The sequence below is a fragment of the Onychostruthus taczanowskii genome, unplaced genomic scaffold (assembly GCF_017590055.1).
Source record: "Onychostruthus taczanowskii isolate IOZ18803 unplaced genomic scaffold, ASM1759005v1 scaffold15, whole genome shotgun sequence".
NCBI classification, from domain to species: Eukaryota; Metazoa; Chordata; class Aves; order Passeriformes; family Passeridae; genus Onychostruthus; species Onychostruthus taczanowskii.
The window spans coordinates 8,160,028-8,167,419 of NW_024498685.1; positions in this window are offsets into that span (position 1 = coordinate 8,160,028).

Here is a 7,392-nt window from a genome sequence, read left to right on the forward strand (position 1 = left end):
TCATTCCTCAAGCAAGGAAGAGGACCCAAATAGTAATGTCAGCATTGCTTTCATATGTAGATTTTCAAAAGAAAAAGAAAAAAGAAATTTTCCCACTTATGTTCTGAGTTTATTTATTCTGTGAAGGAGGCAATGACTGTTCTTTTTAAAGAGCTAGCAATCTTGGCATTCAATTTTTCTTCAGAATTTACTTCCACAGGGAACACACACAAGAATGTGTTTGTATCTCAAGCAAGTGTACCCCGTATTCATTTTATTCATGAGTGAAGATACAGGAGTAGGGACTTTCAGGAGATTACAGACAAACCCATTAACACATTGGCTCAACCCCCTGACTGTTCTTTGTATTTTAGTTGAAAGTCATCTCTTCCAGGCATGGTTCTACACAGTGGAATCACTCCTTTATTTGCTGGATTTTAGCGTGGATTTTTGCGTGGATTTTAGCTGGCCACACCTAGAGGATCTAGCACTGTGGCGTGACATTTGTAAAACCAGACCCCTAGATACTGCCTTCATATTCATATAAACAGCAACTAGCAGTAGTAATGGTCTATGAAATATTAATAAAAGCCTAAAGAATTCATCTGTTCTCTCTCCCTACATTCTCCTCCTCATACAATATAATTAATATTTACCTTAGACACCAGATAAAATACTGGAGCTTTAAGCTGTCAGAGCTGCTAATACCTTCTCAACAGAGTGATGGCTTCTGAGATGAAAGATTAACTAGAGAGCTTTCCTGCTAGAAAGACAAGTTTGTTCTTAAGAGCACTGCCAGGACAGAAATGAGACTTAATTATGTATGTGACTTAAAAAGCCCTCACTATTTTACCAGCAGGATGGCAAGGTCAGAAAGTACTTATGAGAAAGATTTTATCACCCTTTATAATGCTTTCAGAATTATATTATTTTTCAAGCTTATTGTGAATATTCACAGCACTTTCTAATGCTTACCTACAGTGTTATGTCCCACATTTCCTTTCCATCCAGACATATGATGAGAGGGGAATGTCAAAATACCTCTTCCCACATTTTCTTAACTACAAAGTCCTAGAGAAAACTTCTGTCCTGTCTGTGAACAGTCATCTATGAAGCCATTTAAGACATGGCTAAAGAACAACAATTTGTACTTTTCTCCCACCTCAGGCTGATGCTTCATTATTTCATATTTGTTATTCTTTGGGGGGTTTTACCCTTTCTTCCCCTTTACACTCATTTTGATGATTGCTTTGGCTGTCATGGAACCACTGTATTCCATGGCTACTCTGCCTTTATGACACACTGATTAATAAAGTCCCTCTAAGGTCCTTTGTTCTGTTTGAAGTTCTGTTTAAATCTTTGTTATTAATTGTCGTGGTGTGACACTGGCCAAATGCCAGGCACTCAGGACAGCTGCTTTCTTGCCCTCTCCTGCCACAGCTGGGCAGAGGAGAGAAAAATAAATAAATAAATAAATAAATAAATAAAGGGTTAATGAGCTGAGATAAGGACTGGTAGAAAAACACTCCAAGGGCACAACTGGCCCAGCTTAAAGGCACAAAGTGAGTTTATTACTAACAAAATCAGAGGTGGATAATGAGAAGTAAAATAAGGTCTTGAAACACCTTTTCTTCCCCCAACCCCTCCCTCCTTCCCAGCAACAGTGCAGGGAGACAGGGTATGGGGGTTTTGGTCAGTTTGTTACACAAGGTTTTCATCCACTGCTCTGGGAGAGGAGTCCTTCTCCTGTGAGACCACGAGGTCCCTTCCCACAGGAGACTGTTCTCCATGAACTTCTCCAGTGTGGTTCCACTCTTATGAGCAGCAGTCCTCCCAAAACTGCTGCAACGTGAGTGGCTCCCACAGGGAGACAATCCCCCCAAAACTGCTGTGGCGTGGGTCTCTGCCACGGGGTGCAGCCCTCCAAGGACAGGCTCCTCCAGCCTGGAAGCACAGCCCCTCTCTCTACCTGGGCTCCCACTGGATCACAGCCTCCTCCAGGGATCCACCTGCTCCAGCCTAGGCACCTTCCCCATGGGCAGGGGTGGATCTCTGCATCCCCTGTGGATCCCCATGGGCTGGGGGTGGATCTCTGCATCCCCTGTGGATCCCCATGGGCTGGGGGTGGATCTCTGCATCCCCTGTGGATCCCCATGGGCTGGGGGTGGATCTCTGCATCCCCCATGGATCCCCAGGGGCTGTGGGTGGATCTCTGCATCCCCCATGGATCCCCAGGGGCTGCAGGGGCTCACCAGCTGCTTCACCCTGGTCTCACATGGCCTGCAGAGGAATCTTGGCTCTGGCCCCTGGAGCACCTCCTCCCTTCTCCTTCCCCACTGACCTCGCTGTCTCCATGTTGTTTCCCTCACACGTTCTCACCTCCTCCTCTTCCCTGTCTGGAATTAAAACTGCCCCACTCTCTTTGTTTTGATTTTCTTCTTAAATATGTTATCACAGAGGCGTTACCATCATCTCTAACTGGCCCAGCCTTGGCCAGTGGCATGTCCCTCTTCAGAGCCATGAGGGATTGGCTCTGCCAGACATGGTGGAAGCTTCCAGCAGCTTCTCACAGGAGCCACCTCTGGGGCTGCCCCACTACCAAAAACCAGGCTGTGCAAAACCAACACAATAACACACACAGATGAGAAGCATACACATCAGCCTGCAGCAATTTTAAGCCCTGTATTATGAGCACTTGAGAACCAGAATGAACACACAATGATTCCTCTCTATCTGCCTGTCCCATGGGACACTCTTCAAAATACAGTTTTTCAAGATTTATTTAGAGTATAAGAAAATGCTCAGGCAATGTGAGTTTGTCTGGCTCCCGTTTTTATGTGTTTGTACTAAGTTTGGCTTTGGCATTCCTGCGTACCACCCAAGCTGTATTTTATTTGGAGGCATTTTCATGGTGCTCCTCTCTACTTCTGAGGACTCAGCAAAGGAACACAAGTTTTGCACTTTGCAACATGGAACTGGAACTGTCACTATAGCATGCACAACTACATTTAGATATTGAATTGTCTAGGCACTGTTATTTATCTCGAGAACAGGATGTGTGTTTTCTGGGACAAACACAACCACCTTCTCTTTTGACTCTAATGCCTATGAAAAGCACCCATAATTAGTAGTGAAACACCACAAAAAGCCCAAGTTTGAGCACGTGTTTCTTTCCTTTTTTGTTTATTTATGTATCTATGCATACATTGTTATGCTGGCCTGGCTCTTGCTTCAACATATGCCCAATTTCAGCTGAAAAGCTCAAGAGGTTAATGTTCAATGTCTCCCAAAATGAAAAATTCTTGTTTAAAAGACCTTTTGTACACTTCAGGAAGTTACATGGTTTTGCCTTCAGACTCTTACATTCCAACCATAATTTCAGGGAAAGACTGAACAGATACCGAGTAAAAACTCATCCATGGCATGAAGAAAAACAAAAGTAATATAATAAACAAAAATGCAATGGAAGCACAAATATCTATATGTCAGGATTTTCAGTCTCATGGCTCATGTAAATCCTCATGGCTCCACTCTTTTCATCAGAATTGTGACAATTTGCAACAGAAGAAGATTGTCAAGTCTTGGGGGAAAAAAGGAGGTGCAGTATCCTACAAAATTCTATATGTAATGCAGGAAGTTTATTTGTGTGTCCTCAAAGATATTGTAGTTCATCTCTTACTTAAGGAAAGGAAAGGAAAGGAAAGGAAAGGAAAGGAAAGGAAAGGAAAGGACCTTTTAAAGTTTGAAACTTAGACTTGGAATAACACCAATCACTGTAAAGTCAGACCTTTAACACTACACTGAGATGTAATACTTAAAATTAATGACACTGCTTGTAAAATCATATATAGGACTTGGATTTAAAGTTCTTTCTGTTATTACATTTCCCATCTCCTCTTTTTATGCTTTTTTTTTGTTTGTTTGTTTGTTCAAAGTAAAAACTTCTTACAGCCTCTGCTTCAAATACAAGAAAATCTGGTGCCAGATGTCACTAATTGGGAACAGGTTAGCAGAGAGATTTACACAGAGATGCCTGAAGTTACAAATCATCATGTGGGATCTGACAACAGCCTGTTTCACTGGGCTGTTTCATTTCATTGTATGATAATAAGCTTTAACCAGTACCATGCAAAGCACAGAGGACACATTTAAGCAGGGAAATTACATTAATATAGGTCTTTCTAAAAGCTTTTAGCGTTTGTAACATAGCAAGTACCATGTAAATATCTCTCTTCTAGCCAGGGATTCAGCATAAGCACAGACTGAAGACAGAAGTACATTAATCTGGGTCTTGTGTTTCTTAACAACTGACATTTAAAAACTAAATTTAAGGAGTTAAATGTCTTTCAGCAGATCACTAGTTAAAGAACATTTAAAAATTAATATTCTCTAATAAACACATTATTTGGAGAGGGAAGGAGAAGTAAAGGGAATTGCAGTTAGTTATGATGCAGATTTGCTTTTGCTGCTGGAATCGCAGGAACGTTGCCATTAATTTCAAGGGTAGAAAGACTGAGCTAATTACATTACAGTTGCACTAAATGAATGAACAGAAATACTTCTTGCCCACGGGATTAAAACACTGTATTGAAACACAAATACTTAATTTGAAATCTAGTCTTTAAAAAATAAATTATCAAATTACAAATAATCAAGACAGTTCTGCACATTTACATGCAAGCTTAGTCCAGAGACCAGTGAAGTCAACCAACAATTCTCAACACATTTCAACTGGTTGAAACTGCCAGGTAGCACTCACTATTGGCCAATCATTTAACTAAGATATTAACACTTGGGTTCCATTAGAAATGCTTACTTCAAATTTATTTATAAGGCTTTTTTCCTACTATACAATAAAAGAATGCGATTGCACACACAAATTCTGGCATGCTACCAATTACAGTATTTTGTGAGCCTTATTGTCCATTTTCCTGTGTTTAATGTTAGTCATTAGCCCTGGTGCTAATTGTGAGTAAGTCAGAAGAACAGTGGGAGTTGTCTTTCATTTTCTTTTCATTGTCTCAAATGACTACATAAGAATTTGGGCCCATTGAAATACACTGCAAAATTCTCCTTACCTCATAGGAAATAGGATCCAATCCAAGTTATGTGAAACGTTTTCTGCTGTGGAGATTACTTTAGACATACTCTGTCCTTCAAATAAAATGAAAACTACAGGCAGTTAATATGTATGCATATACTAACTAACCATACAATTATTATTTTAACATGTCATTTATTAATGTGTAAGTTCTTTTTCCCCTTAATTTCATGGTCAGGTGAATATTAAGGTCCACATTTGAATCATGCAGTTGAAATGCACTGGTTTTGAAAAGAAAGGTTTTAAATAGCGAGATCCCATTTTTGTTTTCAAGATCACTTTTTGTCCCTAGATCAGTAACATGATATAATTATTCTGACAGGTAACACCAGAAACTCTGACTCCCTTTCCTGTAAGAGAGGTCTTTGACATACTACAAGGTATTGTGGGAGCCACTGGTCTTTATGGAAGATATGCTTCCATATCCCTATGGAAGCATCAGATTAGGAGAAGGAGAGATGGCACTTAAAATTAACTTTCACCCAAAAATCGAGTTTTTCACTTAAAAGAAAATCCATGTGCATTTTTCACTTAGTGCAATCACAAGCTGCACCTGAATTCCAACATGGAGTCATCTTTGTGTTGTTTTAAAACTACTCTGTAATTTTTCTGTTCATTTAATCCCTGGTTTCTGTATTGGATTAATATAAAGTCTCCAAACAGAAGAGCTCAGAAGGCTTAACAATGTAGGTGAAATGGAGAAAAGCAAACTGCCATCTTCTTGTAACAATTGCACAGAATATGCAAGCAAGGACACCAAGTTTTTACCAAGCTTTCTTAGAGGATATTTCAGGGGCTCAAAGGAAGTGCCCCAAGCACCCTCTCAAGCTCAGAATGTCTCCTCTTCAATATTTAGGGAGGAGTGCTTATGTCTGGCTTTGTGGCACCCAGAGTGCTCAAAGCATTACTAGTAATTAATATTAGTTATGAGTTATATATTAAATTATGGAAATTAACAATGAGATTACTGCAAGAATGAAAATCGTCATCACATTCTTACTATTCTCCTAAACTTCTTGAAGTACAAAGCAAAGAGGAAACAGACCAAAACATTTCAAAAGAAATGTTTTTGTTTGTACCAATTGTGCCTCCTTCTAAACAGCCAGTTTGGCTTCCCAGTGAGGAACAGGGAAAATAAATCTGCTATGCTGATAAGAAATGAAATTCTCAGACTACATTCAGCTCATATTAAAAGATAACCACACACACACACGTCTCCAGCCTCTCCTGTGAGGAAAAGAAAACAAAGGAATGAAATTTCTTCTCTAGACTAAAATTTTCATTGCTCCTAAACCAGCCCTTTACAGCCCCTTTAGAATCTAAATTTCAAACAGATTTGCCTAGTCCCTCTGATGTATTCAGGGCAACTTTTAAACAGTATAAGAAAGGTAATATAGTGGAGCCTCTTTGGCAATTTGCCTGAATCCAAACACATATCATCTGTTGGCAAGACAGAAATGGTTTGGTTATGTCAAAAGTGGCATGTGTTACTTTAGGAAACAAATTTCCTCTGCAGCAGGAATTTAAACACAAGTGCAGCTCCAAAGTATCTGAACAGTGCTCTTAACTGAACAAGGAAACTTGTTTGAATGAATGAATGAATGAATGAATGAATGAATGAATGAACGCCCAACACACAGGAAGGGATGGAATTTGTCTGAGGATTCAACTAATATGCTAGAATACAAAGAAAAATCTAAATGCTATTCTGCAAAACAGTCACTACCATTGTTTATTATAGCTAAAGGATGAGAAAAAATCAAAATAACAAAATTATGATCTAGGCTGCTTGTAATTTAGACTTGAGTCTTAGATGCACTGATGTTGGGAGCAAAATTCTCAGTGAATGTTCCCTCCTTCTCTCCAAGCTTCAAAAATACTCTTATTCCAACTTAAAAATTTTGAATTCTTGCACTTTATTATTTACTTGATAGGCATCCCAAGAAATCAGCTGTCACATGCAACGTGATATTATTGCATTACACGTTAGTCTGACATGAAGAACTAAAGTGCTTTGCTAACTTTACAGAATATTATTATTATTATTATTATTATTATTATTATGGGTCAGTATATACTGCAGACAACAAATAACACAAGCAAAAGACAGTGTAGTAAGAAAACTCCTAATTTTGTCAGAAATGCTGTAATGCATTGCTAAAGATAACATATTCTGTACATATATAAAAATACATTAATTTCATAATCAGTCAGCAGGAGTCTTTAGGTGAACTCAGCATCCTAGGGTGCCTAATATAAGCCTCATTTAATTGTGAATCAAGCAAGTATGTTAATGATGGACAGCATGCTAG